Here is a 22,467-nt window from a genome sequence, read left to right on the forward strand (position 1 = left end):
CTCGAAGACCGCAAAGCACACCCTCCTTGAGCTGCAGCATCAGAACGGTATCCCCCAACATAGCCGGATTTGCGACATTTCCACATGTTGGAATTCCACCCTCCATATGTTGGACCAACTATACGAACAGAGAAAAGCAATCACTGATTTCTTGATGATCCAAGCAAATAGGGGGACTCCCCTGTGTAACTTCAATGTCAACCAGTGGCAGCTCATACGTGACACCTGTAGTTTGCTCAGGCCCTTTGAGGAAGCCACATTATTAGTCAGTCGCCAGGAATACGGGATGAACGACATCATTCCATTGCTTCCTTTCCTACAACAGATGGTGGAAATGATGACTGGTCAGGGCACTGGAGACATGGCACCTACATCTCAGCGCCACATGAGCGCTGTGGGGGCTGAACTGGAAGAGGAGGGGAGGGGCACAGTAGAGCACAGTTTTGGTTTCACAAAAAAGGGTGTTTTTTTTTTACCCATCTGACAGGAGAGGAGAAGCAGGAGCAGCCAGAGGAGCTAGAGGGTTATGAGGAAGGCGAGACAGAGAACCCAGACACACCGTGGCAGTATGCAGTGGAGATGGAGGTAGGGAGTCCCTCCGAGTCATTTGCACAAATGGCATGATGCATGCTCAATTGCTTGCGTAGTGACCGCCGAATTGTTACCATTGGGGCAGCGGGATGACTTCTGGCTCTCCACCTTATTGGACCCTCGCTACCAGCACAAAATGGGGCCCTTTTTTACACCCAATGAGAGGACAATCTGACCTACTAGAGAGATATCCTACGCAGTTGTTACGATTCAGCAGGCAGGATGTGGATCCTCTGTGTCAGCGAGGGATTGGCGTGGACCGTGTCGGTGGACCGGTTCTAGGGTTGCTACTGGTTTTCACCAGAGCCCGCCGCAAAGCGGGATTGTCTTGCTGCGGCGGTAGCAACCAGGTCGTATCCACCGGCAACGGCTCAACCTCGCTGACTGCTGAGAAGGCGTGGGACAGAAGGACTAGGCAGAGGCAAGGTCAGACGTAGCAGAAGGTCGGGGCAGGCGGCAAGGTTCGTAGTCAATGAGGATAGCAGGAGATCTGGAACACAGGCTTTGGACAACACTAAACGCTTTCCCTGGCACAAGGCAACAAGATCCGGCAAGAAAGGAAAGGGGAAGTGAGGTTATATGGACAGGGAGCAGGTGGAAGCTAATTAGACTGATTGGGCCAGGCACCAATCACTGGTGCACTGGCCCTTTAAATCTTAGAGAGCTGGCGCGCGCACCCCCTAGAGAGCGGAACCGCGCGTGCCAGAACATGACAGCCGGGGACCGGGACGGGTAAGTGACTTGGGATGCGATTCGCGAGCGGGCGCGTCCCGCTATGCGAATCGCATCCCCGCCGGCAATGTCAGTGCAGCGCTCCCGGACAGCGGGTCTGACCGGGGCGCTGCAGAGAGAGAGACGCCGCGAGCGCTCCGGGGAGGAGCAGGGACCCGGAGCGCTCGGCGTAACAGTACACCCCCCCTTAGGTCTCCCCCTCTTTTTGTCTCCTTGTCCCTTCAAAAGAGACAAGAACATGGGGGACGCCTCTTGAGTCTCCTTCTGAAAAAAGAAGTCCTGGGTAGCTATACCAGTGGCAGGTAGTTCAGAAGAAGTGGGAATGGGCGGGGGCTATGAGGAGGCACGGCACAGTCCTGATAGGCCTTGGGGAGAACAGGCACAGGAGGAGACACTGAGGCCCGACAGACGGGACTGGGAGCAGACGTGAGGCATTTCTTACGGCAAGCAGAACCCCAATTCTTGATCTCCCCAGTGTTCCAGTCAAGGGTGGGGGAATGATGCTGGAGCCATGGCAGACCGAGGAGGACTTCAGAGGTGCAGTTGGGAAGGACGAAAAATTCAATCTTTTCGTGATGGGGTCCAATGCACATTAAGAGGGTTTCTGTGCGGTAACGCACAGTACAGTCCAACTTCACTCCGTTGACCGAAGAAATGTAGAGCGGCTTGACGAGATGGGTCACCGGGATGCAGAACTTATTCAGCAAAAAGTCCAGAATAAAATTTCCAGAAGCACCAGAGTCCAAGCAGGCCACGGCTGAGAGGGAGGAGTTGGCAGAAGGAGAAATCCGCACGGGCATAGTGAGACGTGGAGAAGCAGACTTCGTACCAAGAGACGCCACACCCACGTGAGCTGGGTGCGTGCGTGCGTTTCCTAGACGTGGAGGACGAATAGGGCAATCCACCAAGAAATGTTCAGTACTAGCGCAGTACAGACATAGATTTTTTTCCCTACGGCGAGTCCTCTCTTCATGGGTCAGGCGAGACCGATCCACTTGCATAGCCTCCTCGGCGGGAGGCACAGGGGTAGATTGCAAAGGATACTGTGGGAGAGGTGCCCAGAGATCAAGGTCTTTTTCCTGGCAGAGCTCCTGGTGTCTTTCAGAAAACCGCATGTCAATGTGGGTGGCCAAATGGATAAGTTCTTGCAGGTTGGCAGGAATCTCTCGTGCGGCCAGCACATCCTTGATGTTACTGGATAGGCCTTTTTTAAAGGTCGCGCAGAGGGCCTCGTTATTCCAAGATAATTCGGAGGCGAGAGTATGAAATTGGACGGCGTACTCGCCTACTGAAGAATTACCCTGGACCAGGTTCAGCAGGGCAGTCTCGGCAGAAGAAGCTCGGGCTGGTTCCTCGAAGACACTACGGACTTCAGCGAAGAAGGACTGGACTGTAGCTGTGGCAGGATCATTGCGGTCCCAGAGTGGTGTGGCCCAAGACAAGGCCTTTCCAGACAGAAGACTCACTACGAACGCCACCTTAGACCGTTCTGTAGGAAATTGGTCCGACAACATCTCCATATGTAGGGAACATTGAGACAGAAAGCCACGGCAGAGTCTAGAGTCCCCATCAAATTTGTCCGGCAGGGACAAGCGGAGGCTAGGAGCGGCCAGTCGCTGCGGAGGAGGTGCAGGAGCTGGCGGAGGAGATGGTTGCTGCTGTAGCAGTGGCAGAAGTTGCTGTAACGTGGCGGTCAACTGCGACAGCTGCTGTCCTTGTTGGGCAATTTGCTGCGATTGCTGAGCGACCACCGTGGATAGGTCAGCGAGACTTGGCAGCGGCACCTCAGCGGGATCCATGGCTGGATCTACTGTTACGATTCGGCAGGCTGGATGTGGATCTTCTGTGTCAGCGAGGGATTGGCGTGGACCGTGTCAGTGGACCGGTTCTAGGGTTGCTACTGGTTTTCACCAGAGCCCGCCGCAAAGCGGGATGGTCTTGCTGCGGCGGTAGCAACCAGGTCGTATCCACCGGCAACGGCTCAACCTCGCTGACTGCTGAGAAGGCGTGGGACCGCCGGACTAGGCAGAGGCAAGGTCAGACGTAGCAGAAGGTCGGGGCAGGCGGCAAGGTTCGTAGTCAATGAGGATAGCAGGAGATCTGGAACACAGGCTTTGGACAACACTAAACGCTTTCACTGGCACAAGGCAACAAGATCTGGCAAGAAAGGAAAGGGGAAGTGAGGTTATATGGACAGGGAGCAGGTGGAAGCTAATTAGACTGATTGGGCCAGGCACCAATCACTGGTGCACTGGCCCTTTAAATCTTAGAGAGCTGGCGTGCGCGCGCCCTAGAGAGCGGAGCCGTGCGCGCCAGAACATGACAGCCGGGGACCGGGATGGGTAAGTGACTTGGGATGCGATTCGCGAGCGGGCGCGTCCCGCTATGCGAATCGCATCCCCGCCGGCAATGTCAGTGCAGCGCTCCCGGTCAGCGGGTCTGACCAGGGCGCTGCAGAGAGAGAGACGCCGCGAGCGCTCGGAGCAGGGACCCGGAGCGCTCGGCGTAACAGCAGTCAGTTGGCCGATGCCTATTTGCGCCATCGTCGATCCTCTCACAGGTCTGACTCGGGGGGCCCTCTGCGCTCACCTTCCACTGCCATGGCTGCTGGGGAGGGGTGGGATGGCAGGAGCAGTACCAGCTCCATAAGCAGCAGCCTGATTCTACAGTCGCTAATGAGTAGCTTTCTTCACCCGCATAGTGAAGCAACTCATCAGCTGCAGGTTGACCTGGAGCAGGACCTGAACCAGCAGGTGGTGGCATACCTTGACATGACCATTCCAACACACCTTGAAAATCCGCTGGACTTCTGAGCAGCCAAACTTGATTTGTGGCCGCAACTAGCAGAGTTTGCCCTGGAAAAGCAGTCCTGTCTGGCCACTAGTGTGCCATTGGTGTTTAGTGCGGCAGGGGCCATAGTGACCCAAGGAGAACTCATCTGTCCACGAAAAATGTGTAGAGACTGACCTTTGTGAAGATGAATAAGGCATGGATCAGCCATGATTTCCACCCACCAATGCCTGATGCATCAGAGTAGATTGACCATGGTGCCACACCAACACTTCACAAATATGGATAGTGCAAAACGTATTTAAGGTGCTGCTCCCCATTTACAGACATTCCTCTGCATCAGATCACAAGTAAGTATTGAGAATATGCATTAGCTAAAAGTAATACACCACCAAGTATTGATGTGATGCAAAGACCTCTAAAAGGTGGATGGGAACAAAGTATGGTCCATTGTAACCGGTGGGGTTAAAAACTTCCCCTGTAAGGCCTTACTCTCGCATTATTAATTCCCTTCTTGACAAGTGTTACTCGACCTAAAAAGCGAGGCCCCACACAGGAACCTCTCCCTATTTCCACCTACAAACACTGCCATTTCCCAGGGTTTTTAGGTGGAAGTAGGGAGAGTTTCCTGTGTGGGGCCGTCCTTTTTAGGCCGAGTGACACTTTCCAAGAAGGTAATTAATAGGACGAGAGTAGGGCCTTACAGGGGAATTTTTTACCCCCACCTGCTACAACAGACAATACGTTGTTCCCTTCCACCTTTTCGATGAAAGTGTTACGCGTCTTAAAAAGGACGTTTTACAGGGGAAGTTTTTACCCCCACTGGTTACAATGGAGCATACGTTGTTCCCTTCCACCTTTTAGAGATCTTTGCATCACATCAATACTGGGTGGTATAGGTGGCACATGGTGTTTTTTACACACCTTTCGTTTAGTTTGATTTAGAAAAAAAATTGGGTACATATATTTTATCCTAAGAATCTTATTAAAAGTTACGTTTTACGTAATGCATATCTTAATACAGTGATCCCTTAACTTACAATGGCCTCAACATACAATAGTTTTAACATACAATGGTCTTTTCTGGACCATTGTAACTTGAAATCATACTCAACATACAATGTACAGACAGTCCAGATCTGTGAAACATGTCAATGGCTGGAAGAACTGACCAATCAGAATGGACATTCCCTATTAAAACACCTGTATTACTGAAGTGTATGCACTGACTGGTGTCTGGTAGCTCCCTCTACAGTACAGGGAGGTATTACATGTTCTGTACTACTCTTTAACTGTGCCACAGTTAGCTGCTCCTTTGGACACCAGGTGAGGATGGCTCCATTTTACTTTTTAAGGGCACTGTCCTCTACATAGAGAGTGATTACAGCTCCCAGCAGCTCTTTCTTACTTGTATATGTAAGAACTTGCTTTATCTGTATTGGTTATCTACTTATTTTTGTTTATTGCTCACTTTTTCCTATTTTTGGATGACATTTTGGGGCTTCAGAACCAATTACCAGGTTTCCATACAGTTAAGGTCTCAACATACAATGGTTTCAACATACATTGGTCATCCTGGAACCAATTAATATTGTAACTTGAGGGACCACTGTACTTACTTGTGCACACTAACACTTTTACAAAAGAGACAGTTTTCTTCTGCCTCCCTGCCTCAGCTACTATTCTGATCCTGCCACCCGCCTGATGCCACACTTCTGATGCCAAGTTCTCCTTTTTTCACGCAACTTCATCACCGGGTACTCGTATTGCCACCCACCGTCCCACTATGTCACCGGGTCACTTTCAGGACTCCTGATGCTGCTGATGCCACCTCCAGGTTGTCTCATTCTGCCACAATATGTTCTCCTCATGCCGATGCCAGCTCCAGACTGTCTTATTCTGCTACCACATGTTCTCCTCATGCTGATTCCACTACCAGGCTGTCTCATACTACCACCATATGTTCTCATGTTGTTGCCACCTCGAGGCTGTCTCATACTGTCACCATATGTTCTCGTCATGCTGATGCTAGCTCCAGGCTGTCTTATTCTGCCACCATATCTTCTTCTCATGCTGCTGCCAGCTCCAGGCTGTCTCATACTGCCACCATATGTTCTCCTCATGCTGATGTCAGCTCTAGGCTGTCTCATGCTGCCACCATATGTTCTCCTCATGCTGATGCCACATCCAGGCTGTCTCATTCTGCCACCATATGTTCTCTTCATGCTGCCGCCAACTCCAGGCTGTGTCATTCAGTCACTATATGGTCTCCTCATGCTACCACCAACTCCAGGCTGTGTCATTCAGCCACTATATGGTCTCCTCATGCTTCCGCCACCTCCAGGCTGTGTCACTGTACCGCCATGTAGTCTCCTCATGCTACTGGCACATTAAATAAAACTTTTTAGGTTCATCTACTTGAAATCTTCAATTTAAATGTTAAAAAATATATTTAATCTTTTCAATTGTGAGGCTCTTTGGTCCCGTCAGGCTGTTGCCACCTCCAGGCTGGGTCATTCAGCCACTATATGGTCTCCTCATGCTGCCGCCACCTCCATGCTGTGTCATTCAGCCACTCTATGGTCTCCTAATGCTGCTGCCACCTCCACGCTGTGTCATTTAGGCACTATATGTTCTCCTCATGCTGCCGCCACCTCCATGCTGTGTCATTCAGCCACCATATGGTCTCCTCATACTGATGCCACCTCCAGGCTCTGTCATTGTGCTGCTCTCAACAGTGATGCCACTAATCTGCATGTCATACTGAATAAGAATATTATTTCACTAACCCAGCACACACCCTATGCATGTTACAGCAAGGCAAAGTGTTCTACCCCCCTATTGAGGCTCTCTGTAGGACAGAAATATCAGCTTTTAATAGAGAGTAGCCAAGCATAAATTCGGACCTAACCAATTTTTTTCCGAAAATTTGGCGAATTGGCCGAATCCAATTTTTTTTCCAAAATTCGCTCATCTCTACACACACAGTATAGGAAGGTATATGCCCTTTTACAGTGGTATGTTGCTGCTAAAAAAAAAAATTACAAAACAAAGACCATGAGGTTTTGGTATATATAATCCCACTTCCACTTCACATCCATCTGTTTCAATAGGGACCCTATTCTAATAAAAGATACAGGTCTAAGGTTCATAATACAGTACCTGCAGAAGAAGCTTTTCAACAGTACCCCTTCTGCTGTACTAGGAAATATGAGCCATGGGGGAACTTATCATTGCTATCATTGCTATTGCACCTAAATTTTGAAGTACCGTATTTATCGGCATATAACACGCATTTTTTAGGCTCAAATTTTTAGCCTAAAGTCTATCTGCGTGTTATACGCCGATAAGCCGCTGCCGATAAGCGGGCGCTTTAAATCAATGAACTGCAGCGGCTTTTGTAGGTGCAGAGACCTGCCGTCGCTGCCGGCTTCTCTCCCCCTGCTATCGGCGCCGCTGCCCCTTCTCCCCCCCTGCTATCGGCGCCGCTGACTCTTCTCTCCCCCTGGCTATCGGTGCCGCTGCCCCATTGCCGGCGCCGATAGCCAGGGGGAGAGAAGCGGCGCCGGCAATGGGGCAGCGGTGCCGGCCGACAGGGGGAGAGAAGGGGCAGCGGCACCCATTGCCGGCGCCGCTGCCCCGTTGCCTCCCCCATCCCCGGTTGTATAATTACCTGTTGCTGGGGTCGGGTCCACGCTGCTTCAGGCCTCCGTTGTGCGTCCCCTGCGTTGTTGCTATGCGCTGCACGGCGCGGCGCAATGACGAGTGACGTCACTCGTCACTGCGTCTCACAGCGCATAGCAACGACGCAGGGGACGCACACCGGAGGCCTGAAGCAGCGTGGACCCGATCCCGGCAACAGGTAATTATACAACCGGGGATGGGGCCGGCAATGGGTGCCGCTGCCCCTTCTCCCCCGTCTGTCGGCGCCGCTGCCCCATAGCCGGCGCCGCTTATCTCCCCCTGGCTATTGGTGCCGGCAATGGGGCAGCAGCACCAATAGCCAGGGGGAGAGAAGGGGCAGTGGTGCCGATAGCAGGGGGAGAGAAGCCAGGAAAGGCAGGGGGAGAGAAGCGGGCAGCGACGGCCTCTCTCCCACTGCCTTTCCTGGAGGCTTCTGTGGGGTCAGAAACAGTGTATCGGGGTATGCACACACACGCACCCTCATAAAACTTTTTTTACCCAAATATCCTTGGTAAAATGAGGGTGCGTGTTATAGGCCGGTGCGTGGTATACCCCGATAAATTGGGTATATTTATTGGGCCTTCAATTGGACATATTTATTATTCATTTATATCTTGCACACCACTAGTTATGCTGACAGCTGACTTATTATTTGTGAAAAAGTGGCAAAATGTTTGTGCAATCTCACTTAACTTGATGAGTGGTGTAGAAATCCAAAAGGCAAAAAAGTGAATTGAAAAAAGTAAATACTTCATTGTACTTCTGCAGCAATATGATAAATATAAGGGAAAAGTGCAAGCTAGAAACTTAGGAGTGAAAAATGCAAAAATTATATATTCTTGCCCATGTCTAGTTTTTGGAACATATATTTATATCGTAGAGGCACTTGATTGATTTTCCCACATATATTTATATCGTAGAGGCCCTTGACAGATTTTTCAAAGAAAAAAAAAAAACAGGTACAACCTGCCTGAATTTCTCTTGGGCATAAAAACGTGAATACAACACATAGAAGACTTGTTCTGCAGAATAACATACATCTTAGTATTTTGTTCATATTGTTTTTGTTTACAAGGATAGGCATAGTGTTATCATTGTCAAAGGCTAGAAACACATTTGCAGCTTGTTGAGCCAAAGCCAGAAGTAGATACTGCAGGAAGGATCTACCCCTGGCTTTGACTCAAGAAATGCACCAAAACTTTTATGTGGCATTCCAGCCTCGCAGTACACCAAATTACCACAGCATTATCCTGTTAAAGAGTACCTGTCACCAAACAAAACTTTTTATATATTGTTACTTATGTTATTATAAGACACTTTGCTATTTACTTGCTGTTAAAATTCTCAACCCTTACATGTTTTAATGTTAATTTTAAAACGGCCACTAGGTGGCTTTGTTCTGTTGTCTGCACATGTCAAACCGTTAGTTTGGTCTCCACCCGGACTTGCAGAAGTCCAAACTCAGGAAGTGTGTGTGTGGGGCATGGTGAGGCACAGCTCTCACAGGCTTCAGGCACACCCACTGCTGGGGAACACCCACTTTCTCCTGCCAGGAGCTCACACAATGTGAGCAAGGGGAAAGGTATGATACAGAGCTTTTTAAGGGCAGGAAACATTTTTAAGGGCACGAGGGGTGTTAGGAGTAGTAAGGGAATATAATCTGAGTACGAAGGGCGTACAGGTACGCCCTTGCGCCCTGGTACTTAAGGACCAAGGGTGTATCTGTACGCCCTGAGTCCTTAAGCAGTTTAGAAGCGAGCGCAGGAGCTGCGCTCGCCTCAGAACAGTGAGTTTCGGTTACTATCAGTAGTATCACAGCGTCTAAAGTGAAACTATACATCTCTGGCAGCTCATGATCGCGGGGGTTCCCTGAGCTAAAATGACAGAAGAGGCTCCCCTTGACTGCCTTCTGCTGCCAATCTCAGATTCAATGATGTAGCCTGGCTTAGCCAGGCTATATCAGTGGATTGCTGATCACACTGTGATCATAGCATTATACAGAAAATGCAATCTAATGATTGCATATCACGCAGTGCACTTTTCTGTAAAAATGGCACATTATCTTTATTCTGTAGGTCTATATGATTACAATGATACCCAAATTCTATAGGTTTTATTTTGTTTTAATTATTTTTAAAAATTATAACTTTTTGTTCGCAAGTTCAAAAATGTCCCCTTCAGACCCCTATAACTTTTTTATTTTTCCATATACAAGGATGTGTGAGAACTCGCTTTTTATGAATTTTTTTTAGAGACTATACAAAGTAACCAAAAAATACGCAATTCTGGACTTTAATTTCTTTTTTACGTATATACCATATACGTTTGCGTTTAATTAACATTATATTTTTATAGTTCAGACATGTACGCATGCGGCAATATCACATGTTTTTGTTTTGTTTTTTAATGGGAAAAGGGGGATGATTCAAACTTGTATTAGGGAAGGGGTTAAATCACATTTATTAAACTATTGTATTTAACTGTTTTTTTTTACACAATTTTTTTTAGTCCCCATAGGGGACTATTACATACAACCCTTAGATTTCATACACTGTTCAATCCTATGCTATAACATAGCATTGATCCGTGTTATTGGTGCTCAATTGCTCCAGCCTGCCATGGCTGACTGGAGCTTTGGATTACCAATCAGATGGCTAGGAGGCAGGTAAGGGCCCCTTCCACCCTCCTCTCAGCTGTTTGGGATGCCACAATTTTGGCACAGCTGTCCCGATCAGCCCTCTGAGCTAGCCAGGAGTGCTTTTCATTGCAGCATCTAAAGGGTTTACACTGGACATAAGTCCGCTTGGCGATGTCTGGCATTATCTGTGGACTCTGGTTGCTGATAGAAAACAGGACCCACTGGGTAAGAAGCACGCTCAGCTTCTGAGCGCATTTGTCTAACGGGAGCAGGCAATACATGTAAAGATATGTGCATTGGCCTTTAAGGGGTTAAGTAGGTTCTAAGGCTGTTTTTGACTGTTTCCGGACCTACCAAAAGGTGCTCTTGCACACAGTACATAGTTTTTCTAATACTGGAAACACTGTTAATAATTGCAGATGGGACCTGAACTTGCTGCTTTAAAGGGGTACTCCCCTGACCTCTGCTGTCCATTTTAGGAACTGTCCAGAGCAGCATATGTTTGCTATGGGGATTTTCTCCTGCTCTGGACAGTTCCTAAAATGGACAGCAGAGGTCAACAGAGAGCACTGTGGTCATGACATCAGAGGAAATCCAATTCTTTTTTGGATTTCTTTTTAGTATACAGCCCCTAAAAAGTACTGGAAGGATTAAGATTTAAGTGATCTACAAATCTGTTTAACTTTCTGGCACCAGTTGATTTAAAAAAAAAAAAGTTTTCTGTGGGAGTACCCCTTTAAGTATCGCCAGTTTATGTGCAGGCCATAATTATAGATCTATAGCAGGCCTTAGTGGCCTTGGCTAAAACTGGCGATTCACAAGAAAATAATTAAAAAGGTGGAAATATTGTGATGGAGGTGACTTTTTACTCTACAGCGAATATTAGAATATTGGGACTGCAGTTACCAAGTGACTATTTTGTTGTTCTATAGCACCAGAATCTTTTTCTCATATAAATGGGACATACATTAGTGATTCTGAATGGCTTAACAATCAATTCCTCTTTCCACTGACGTTGAATGGCAAAACAGATTTGTAGCAATTTCTTGTTGAAAAGATGGAAATTGGCATCTACGTACCATTTTTTGAGCATTGGAAAATTTAGACAGATCATTTTTTTTTTACGTTGGCCAGGTAGTACCCAGCGTACAAATTGTCCTTTTGTGAGGACACATTTGTTGCCTTAGGAAAGTGTGTTTTTAAGTCATTTATGTTTTGCTTTGGTTTTGCTTATGTGGGACATATTTATCATACTATCACAGGGGGTTGATAAATTTAACGCACATAAGCAAAAAACAATAACTCACTTCAGAGCACCACTTTGTATGAATCCTTCTTTCCTCTGGGACTTTTCTGCAAAAGTCCCAGTTGAGCAAAAATATAAATAAGACCACTCAGAAATGCACTCATATTCTCATAGACGGCAATGCATTTCCTTGCAGAATCTGAAGAAAGTATAGATCCACAGACAGAAAAGACAAGTCTATTCCTTCTGAAGACCCCAGATTTGGGATTTCCACCATGTGCACAGTGCACCAGAATCTTATTGAAATCAATGGAAATCTGCTGCAGCGGGAAGTCCGTGCAGAATTTTTTTGCAGAATTCCAACGCAGATATTCTATTGTGTGAACAATAGTACAGCTGATCAGACTCTGCCTCAACATCTGACTCTGATCAGCTTTTGTAGCCATGACAACGGAGACCATTGTCCTCCATGGCTACCATCGGCAGCCGCAATCCTTTTGCTGGGTGCTGATAAAGAGCAGAGGGAGCCCCCTCCCTCTGTCACCCTATAGATGCTGTGGTCTCACTGACACTACTACACATCTTAGCACCCACTCTGCAGAACTAAGATGGGGCTGGAAGAGTGGGTGCATGATTTTATATTCCCCACCGGGAGCCGGGAGGAATATTACAGTGGAATTACAGTGTTGTTATATTGGGGGAATGCGGCAGATGCGACCGATACCTGTGACTGTTCATGACAGCCGATGTCACCTTTAGCTCCAGGACCAGTCAGCTCATCCTATTGCTGGATATACCCGCTAAACCGGCTTGTCCTGAGACAGCAGCATTTTAAAATGCTGTCCAAAGGCAGGTTTGCAAGCCAGGTGTGGGCTGGTGTAGATTTGCATATTTTGGAGGGGCTTGTGACTTTTTGATGCACTTAATAAATTTGTTACCACTACAAAGTGAAAACTGAAATTGCCTTTGGAAAGGATGTTTTTTTTTTTTTTTTATTGTTTGTTGTGTAGACCTTCAGGAACCAGACCTCCTTCTTTACAGATAATTAATAGGGCACACATGCATGTAATGTCCCTGGCAGGTAGTGTTGTAGGAGTGTACCCCAGATGAGAAAAAAGTACAGGAGACAGTGAGTTTCAGGTCAAGGCTTAATTTTCAAGCGAAATTCTGCAGAAAAATGTTGATTGGAAATTCCACTACAGCAGTGCCCTATTGATTCTGCTCCATCATGCACACGTTTGAATTTCTGTGGTGGAAACATTCTGATTTTCTATGGCGGAAGCATCACGATTTTGGCATCCTCAGAAACAATGAACTTGTTGATTGTTTCTTCGGATTATGCTTGGATATGCATTGCAGTCTATGAAGACCGCATATTTCCGAGCTGTCCAAGCATTTGTGGAACAAGCAAATGTGCGGAATGTCCACCTATGTTTTTCGGGGTGGATATTCCGCACATTTTCCATTATGTTAACATAGCCTAACAGTCTGAGTTGAAAATGTTACTGGTGCAGATGCTTGATGGTTACAACTTCAGTATACACAGGTACAGGGTTTGGAAAAATTGCTTCACAGGCAAAACAGTGGGACATGGCTTCCTCTAGAAGAGGATGTTAGACTATAGTTCTAGTGTACCTCATGTTTAACATTATATATATATATATATATATATATATATATATATATATATATATATTTTAATCTTGGGTGGTATCTGTTTTTCTCAATACCCAGCAATTCCCTCTGAGAATAGATTTCCTTTCTAGGTACCATGCAACATTGAGCCTTCAAACCTTACAGGTTTAGGCAAAGTTCACATGGCAGAATTCCACTTAAATCCTGTTCTGCTCCTAACTAGGTGGTACCGCACTCCAGAATGGCTTCATCGCCTCAACCTCCTACCTAACAACCTCTGCTGGCGTTGTAACTCTGACTTCGGTACGTTATCACATATCTAGGCTCACCAGTCCCAAAATTCAACCATATTGGAAACAGTCACCAAACAAAAAGTCCCATTGTCTGCACCCCTTCTCTTACTCTGGGTACCTAACCCCCTTTATTCACAGAAAAGCTGACCTGACTACTATCATGCTAACGTCTGCCAAACTTCTCATACCTGTCAATTGGCGATCCCAAGACCCTCCCAGAATCTCTGCCTGGTTAGATAAATTAGATAATTTTTGCAGAATGGAAGAATTGGCCAGTTGGGAGATGAGAAAACATGATACTTTTCACAAGATCTGGTTCCCAGAAAAACATACCACCCAATCTCCTCAATTCCTCCAACTCCCTCACCCCCCTCCATATCCTGAACACCAGTAATGCCTCTTCTCTTTTCCTCCTAACTGATCAGGTTATCCAGCCTTGACCCTTTTATAATGTATTGTATTGTAGATATCTTACCCATTATTTCTCACTCTGCAACTCCTATACTAGCCTTTGATATTCAGTATATTATTAACGTCCTTTCTTCTATCTATTATGTTCTCACATTTTCATGTAACCCGGTATGTATATAGTTGCGCATGCCTCTTCTCAGTTTTTGGATTGTGTTGCGCCCGGTTATAATTCCTACCTTCTTTATGCCTCTCTTCCTCTACCCTCCTCTTCTTCCTCCCCCTTCTTCCTGAGTACTTTATTTCCATACATACCTTCAGCCCCGTCTTCTCTTCCTGGTTTCCTACTAGTTTACTTCTAAGACCTAAGGATATACGTACACCTATCTTTTTTAATTTTCAGAGGAAAGAAGTGGCTGCAGCACAACGGAGTATCAAAAATACAATCATACCAAGTCATCTCAAGTCATAGTGAAAGTGAACATCAGCATTTTAAATAGGTATCATCATGTGATACAGAAATTAGCATACTTAATGCATGATAAAGATAAAAGTACAGGATCAACAAATGACAGTGTATCAGTTAAGGATACTATGAAAGTATCAAGCAGTGACAGTGCAACACAAGTGAAATGAAATACACCTACAGTAAAAATAAAGTGAAAAATTCTACAATTATTCATAATTACATCAGCTGACATTAGTTACAAAATCATGCTACAGGGATTCGTGGCATATGGACTTACCGGCCTGTATTTGTAAACAAAAGAAGTCCACGCCATGCACTACACATGGCGTGTAGAATCGCGCTTTCGTGTATGTAAGGTGGGCCAATAGGGTTACTCCAGCTGAGATGCAAAGCTTGCTGAGGATTTTTATGAAATTCCAGTGGAATTTCTGAGTGCTCAAAACACAGAATTCTGATGAAATTCCAAGCCCCATTGAGCTCAATGGTATTCTGCCCGCAATTATAAACATATCTTTCCATTTTGCGAAATTCCGCTGGGTGAATGGGACAACGGAATCCCATTGAACATAATGTGACGGAATTTCCAGTGGAATTTTTCTGCGGAAATACTGCCATGTGAACTTAGCTTTAGACATGAAGAGTGCTGTTGCACATCCTCGGTAAGTTGCCCATAACTCTCTCATCTGCTTTTGCAGGGCCAAGATATATCCATTTCCCTAGCTACAGATAGACAGTGCGTGCCCTGTCTAGACTAAAAGCCTCTTTACAAGGGCAGACTATTAACCAAATGTGCATTTCTAGACATGCTTATTTTCAATAGTGGGCAGGTGTAAATGTAAAAATAAAAAAGTAAAACATCATAATCACAGGGTAATGTGTGGCCTTTCTTTAAGAAATTAATACCCTATCAACAATCCAACGATCCGGCCTGGTCAGACTCTGTCTCAACATCTGACTCTGATCAGCTTTTGTAGCCATAACAACGGAGGCACCCCACAAAAGAATGTCGGGTGCCATGGCTACCATCAGCTTCCGACATCCTTTTGTGGGGTGCCGATAAAGGGCATTAAAGGGGTTCTCTGGTGGAAATATAGTTAATTAAACCCCACAGTCAATGGGGTACATGTAAAAAATGTCCAAAATAGCGTATTTTTTTTGTCACTTTTTATACCATAAAATAATGAATAAAAAGTGATCAAAAACTCATAAATTAGTTCTCATACCGCCCCTTATACGGAAAAATTAAAAAGAAGTTATAGAGGTCAGAAGAGGACATTTTTCAACTTATTAAAGGGGTACTCCGCCCCTGGCATCTTATCCCCTATGCAAAGGATAGGGGATAAGATGTTAGATCACTGCGGTCCCGCTGCTGGGGACCGCCGCTGCGGCACCCCACCATCATTACTGCGCAGAGCGAGTTCGCTCTGTGCGTAATGACAGGCGATACAGGGGCCGGAGCAGTGTGACGTCATGGCTCCGCCCCTCATGACATCTCGGCCCGTCCCCTTAATGCAAGTCTATGACAGGGGGCGTGACGACCGCCACGCCCCCTCCCAAAGACTTGTATTGACGGGGCGGGTCGTGACATCACGAGGGGCGGAGCAGTGATGTAACGATTCTCCGGCCCCTGTATTGCCCGTCATTATGTGCCAAGCGATCTCGCTCTGCGCAGTAATGATAGCTGGGTGCTGCAGCAGCGATCCCCGGGGTCCCCAGCAGCGGGACCGCGGCGATCTGACATCTTATCCCCTATCCTTTGAATAGGGGATAAGATGTCTAGGGGCGGAGTACCCCTTTAATTTTGGTGCATGTAGTTATAATTTTTTTTAGAAGTAAAATAAAATCAAACCTATATAAATTGGGTATCTTTGCAACCGTAATGACCTACAGAATATATATAAGGTGCAATTTTTACCGAAAACTGCAATGCTCCAGCCATTTTTCAAGAGTTTTTCAATGATATCTTCCGTGATCTTCTCTACACCTGTGTTGTCGTATACCTAGATGACATCCTGATCTTCTCTTTCAACCTAGAGGAGCATCGCACTCATGTTCGTCTGGTTCTTCAGCGACTTCGGAAGAATCATCTCTACGCCAAACTGGAGAAATGCCCGTTCGAGAAGTCTAGTCTTCTGTTTCTTGGCTACATTGTCTCTCATCAGGGCCTGCAGATGGATCCAAATAAGTTGTCCACAGTATTGGATTGGCTTCGTCCGTCGGGCCTACGTGCTGTTCAACGCTTTCTGGGATTCGCTAACTATTATCGTCAGTTTATCCCACATTTTTCATCCTTGGTTGCTCCTATTATGGCTCTCACTAAAAAGGCATCTAAGCCTAACTCTTTGCCTCAAGAGGCTGAAGAGGCCTTCTCCCATTTAAAGTCTGCGTTTTCTTCTGCTCCCGTGCTTTCAAGACCTGATCCGGAGAGGCCTTTGCTTTGGAGGTCGATGCCTCATCTATTGGAGCAGGTGCCGTTCTCACCATCTGCATATTTTTTTTCTGTCCCTACCTATTGCTAATCTATCCCTAATACCCTCCCTGCCTTTTAAAAAAGTGAGGAGTAGTATAGGAGCATCGCTGGACCTGCCGTGCAAGATAACCCTTCCGAGACCCGGGACCAATAAACTTACCATAATGGTTGGTATATAATGAAAAAAAAAAAATGAAAAAATATTGTAAAAAAAAAAACCAGCGTGACCCATTTTGCCCCAGTATAGTTTAGCAACAACTGTAGGCATGCTGTTTTATAAACACTGAGGACTATTCATCAGTGTGCCTACAGCTGTTGCTAAACGACAACTCCATGCATGCTCATACAGCCAATAGCTGTCTGGGCATGCTGGGAGTTGTAGTTTTGCAGCAGCTGGAGGCCCCCTGATGATTACACATGAGTGTTTGTCAAACAGTGTGCCTCCAGCTGTTTCACAGTTACAACTCTCAGCATGATCTGACAGCTATTGGCTATCCCTGCATGCTGGGAGTTGTAGTTGTGAAACAGTGTTAGGCACCCTATTAGGAAATATATCATGACATGTATATATAGTAGAATATATATATATATATATATATATATGCACACAAAAATATATATATATAGTCTGTGAGGGCATGCTGGGATTTGTAGTTGTGAAACTAGAGGCAGAATCTTAGGAAAGCACTCAGGGCAGGTATTGATAGTTCACAATATCATTTTGCCACATAATCATATGAAAAACCCTCCCCTCCTTGATAAATGCTCCTTTTTAATACTTTTTTTCTTTTCCCCAAGTGAAATAAGATTTCAGCTCAGACTTACCCCAACAGGGCATGTACAGTCCTGGAGCATCAGCACCGCACTGATATTCTGTGTGCGCGCTACCTCCAGACTGTACATGCCGGGGGTGGGGACAGGGGGCTCGCGAGGCCAGTGAGTCAATGCGAGCACCCCCGGCATTCACAGCGCTCGCTCCTGCCTGTCTGATTGACAGGCAGGGAACGAGCACAGGCTGACTGAATTCGGGCCGATTGCCCGGCCGGGATCGGTCCCCCACCAGCCCATACACCCCTTGCCTGGGAGTTATGCGATAGCGGAGATGTCCGCTATTAACCCCTCAGATGACGAGATCAATACAGATCACGGCAACTGCGGGAGTGCGGTCAGAAATATGGATGATCGGATTGCCCGCAGTGGTGCCTTGGCGATCCGGTCAACCAGAACGGCGCACGGAGGTCCCTTCACCTGCCTCCACCGCCTTCCATGGGTCTTCTACTCTGGTTTGGGATCGAGCAGACCAGAGCGGAAGATGACCGATAACACTGATCAGTGCTATGCCCTATGCATAGCACTGAACAGTATTAGCAATCAAAGGATTGCTATAAATCGTCCCCTATGGGGACTATTAAAGTGTAAAAATAAAAGGAAAAAAAAAGAGAAAAATCCCCTCCCCCAATAAAAATGTAAAATGTCCTTTTTTTCCCATTTTACCCCCATAAAGTGTAAAAAAAACATATTAATACATATATTAACGTATGATTTTGATTCCTAGATTGTTTTTTCTTTATGTTGGAAAAATACCCCATAATGGACCCCATTATGAAAACTGCACCCCTTTCAAAGTATTCAAAATGACATTCAGAAAGTTTGTTAACCGTTTAGGTGTTTCACAGGAATAGCAGCAAAATGGAGGAGAAAATTCAAAATCTTCACTTTTTACACTAACATGTTATTGTAGACCCATTTTTTCATTTTTTTAAAAAGTGATAACAGGAGAAAAAAAAAGTAAATTTTTCTTAAGTAAGGAAATACCCCATATGTGGATGTAAAGTGCTCTACTGGCTCAGAAGGGAAGGAGTGACATTGGGCTTTTGGAGAGTGAATTTTGCTGAAATGTTTTTTTTTTTTTGGGGGGGGGGGGGGGGCATGTCTCATTTAGGAAGCCCTTATGGTGCCAGAACTGCAAACAAAACAAAAACAAAAAAAAAAAAGCACATGGCACACTATTTGGAAAACTACACCCCCTCAAGGAATGTAACAAGGGGTACAGTGAGCCTTAACACCCCACAGGTGTTTCAAGAATTTTTGCTAAAGTTGGACGTGAAAATGAAAAATTTTATTTTTTTGACTAAAATGCTGGTATTACCCCAGAGAAGGAGGAGCGCCATTGGGCTTTTGGAGAGAGAATTTGGTTGGAATAGAAGTCGAAGTCGGGGGCCATATGGGTTTACAAAGCCCCCGTGCTGCCAGAACAGAGGATCCCCGACATGTGACCGCATTTTGGAAACTACACCCTCACGGAATGTAATATGGGGTGCAGTGAGCATTTACACCCCACTGGTGCTTGAGAGATCTTAGGAACAGTGGGCGGTGCAAATGAAAAAATTAATTTTTCATTTTCACAGACCATTGTTCAAAAAATCTGTCAGACAACTGTGGGGTCTAAATGCTAACTGCACCCCTTATTACATTCCGTGAGGGGTGTAGTTTCCAAAGTGGGGTCACATGTGTGTGTGTGTGGGGGGGGGGGGGGGAGTCCACTGTTCTGGCAGCATGGGGGCTTTGTAAATGCACATGGCATTAAATTCCAGCCAAATTCTCTCTCCAAAAGCCCCATGGTGCTCCTTCTCTTCTGAGCACTGTAGTGTGCCCGCAGACCACTTTACATCCACATATGGGGTATTTCCTTACTCAGAAGGAATGGTGTTACAAATTTTGGGGGGCTTTTTTCCTATTACCCCTTGTGAAAAAGAAAAATGGGTAACACCAGCATTTTAATGAAACAAATCTAATTTTTCATTTTCATGTCCAACTTTAACGAAAATTTGAAAACACTTGTGGGTTGTTAATGATCATTATACCCCTTGTTACGTTCTTTGAGGGGTGGGGTCACGTGTGTGTGTGTTTTTTTTTTGTGTGTTTATGTCAGAACCGCTGTAACTATCAGCCACCCCTGTGCAAATCACCAGTTTAGGTCTCAAATGTGCGCTCTCACTCCTGAGCCCTGTTGTGTGCCCGCAAAGCACTTTATGGCCACATAAAATGAAATGTATGCGGCAACACCAGCATCTTAACGTAAAAAAAAATCTAATTTTTTTTACACTAACATGCTGGTATAGACCCCAACTTTACCTTTTCATAAAGGGTCAAAGGAGAAAAACACTGTGTTAGGTAACAAACCCTAACTCAATGTTTCGCAACCAGTGTGCCTTCAGTTGTTACAAAACTAAAACTTTCAGCATGCACTGACAGCTGAAGGGCATGCTGGGAGTTATAGGAATGCAACAGCTGGAAGCACATTTTTGCACAGAAAAAATGTGCTTCCAGCTGTTGCATAACTATAACTCCCAGCGTGCACAGGCAGCTAAAGGGCATGCTGGGAGTCGTATTTGTATCTCCAGCTGTTGCATAACTACAACTCCCAGCATGCCCTTTGGCTGTGCATGCTGGGAGTTGTTGCTAAGCAACAGCTGGAGGCACACAGGCCTCGGCTGCTTTTTTGGCCGTATGCGGTTTCCCGACCACAGGCAAAAACGTGGTCGACCACGTTCTTGCCTGCAGTCAGGAAACCGCATACGGCCGAAAAAGCAGCCGACCGGAGGCTGCGGTTCACTCCGGTCGGCTCATAGACATACATTAACTAAGGTTCCCGAATACGGCTGAGTGCGGGCGCCGCGATTAAGCCCCGCTCACCCCTCCTCCCAGCCGTATAAGGGAACCGTAATGACAAACCGTAGTGTGAACCCAGCCTTAGAGGCCTCTGAAAAATAAAAGAAGCAATCCAATTGGTTGTAATGGGTGACTACACAACTCTTCCTCTACAGAGGTTTTGATAAATTCACCCATATGGCTTGCATGTCAGATATGTGTAGCCACCCTGAAAAGTAGCTAATTTGCGTATGTGAAAAAAAAGGTGCACTTTTCCTCATTGAAACCAATAGGCAATAGTTTTTTGAGGCAAAACTATGTAGATTTTAAAAACTATGTAGATTTAAATCAGAAATTGGCACTGTTTCTGCATCAGAATCTATGTGTTTTTTTTTTTGCCTGCTTAAACATGACCCTAGGTGTAATGCACACATGGCGGATTTTGCTACAGAAATTTTGGCGCCAAATGAACATCTGCTAATGGTGTTCAGAAATTCTCTTGAGTGTGAATTCACCCCAAGGATCCCTGAGTAGACCAAGGTGGAGTATTATGGTGGCCGAGTACAGGAGTTGCACCCCTGTACCATAGCTGCCCTATCAGGCAGACTCCATTCCGTGACCTATGGGCCCCCCTGTACTTATACTCCGTGTTTAGTATTAAACATCCATGTTATCTATAGTAATGTACATAATTTGCCATATACCTTTAACCCCTTAAGGACGCAGGGTTTTTCCATTTTTGCATTTTCATTTTTTCCTCATCACCTTCTAAAAATCATAACGCTTTAAATTTTGCACTTAAAATTCCATATTATGGCTTATTTTTTGCAACATCAATTCTACTTTGCAGTAACTTTAGTCATTTTACCAAAATATCCACGGCGAAGCGGAAAAAAAATTAATTGTGCGACAAAATAGAAGAAAAATGCAATTTTGTAATTTTTGGGGGCTTCCGTTTCTATGCAGTGCATTTTTCGGTAAAAATGACATCTTATTTTTATTTTGTAGGTCCATACGGATAAAATGATACCCTACTTATATAGGATTGATTTTGTATTACTTTAAAAAAAAAAAAAATCATAACTACATGCAGGAAAATGTATACGTTTAAAATTGTCATCTTCTGACCCCTATAACTTTTTTATTTTTCCACATACGGGCCGGTATGAGGGCTTATTTTTTGTGCTGTGATCTGAAGTTTTTATTGGTACCATTTTTATTTTGATCAGAATTTTTAATCGTTTTTTTTTCTTTTTTTCATTAAATAAAAAGTGACCAAAAATACGTTATTTTGGACTTTGGAATTTTTTTGCGAGTACCCCATTGACCATACAGTTTAATTAACGATATATTTTTATAGTTCGGACATTTCTGCATGCGGCGACGCCATATTTGTTTATTTTTATTTATACAGGTTTTTTTTTTATAATGGGAAAAGGGGGGTGATTGTTACTTTTATTAGGGCAGGGGTTAAATGGTCTTTATTAACTTTTTTCACACTTTTTTTTTGCAGTGCTATTACACTAATTAGTGACTATTACACTGAACATACCGATCTCATACAAAGATCAGTGTTGTCGGCGGACGATTGCTCAAGCCTGGATTTCAGGCTTGGAGCAATCAATCGCCGATCGGATGCAACTGAGGCAGGTAAGGGGACTTCTGCTCGCGTTCTAGCTGATCGGGACATCGCGATTTCACTGCTATGGTCCTGATCAGCCCGACTGAGCTGCCGGGAAGCTTTTACTTTCATTTTAGACGTAGCAATCAACTTTGAACGCTGCGTCTAAAGAGTTAATGGCGTACGGCACAACAATCGGTGCCGCACACTATTAGCCCAGGGTCCTGGCTGTCATTAGC

The sequence above is a fragment of the Hyla sarda genome, chromosome 1, assembly GCF_029499605.1.
Source record: "Hyla sarda isolate aHylSar1 chromosome 1, aHylSar1.hap1, whole genome shotgun sequence".
Taxonomy (NCBI): Eukaryota; Metazoa; Chordata; class Amphibia; order Anura; family Hylidae; genus Hyla; species Hyla sarda.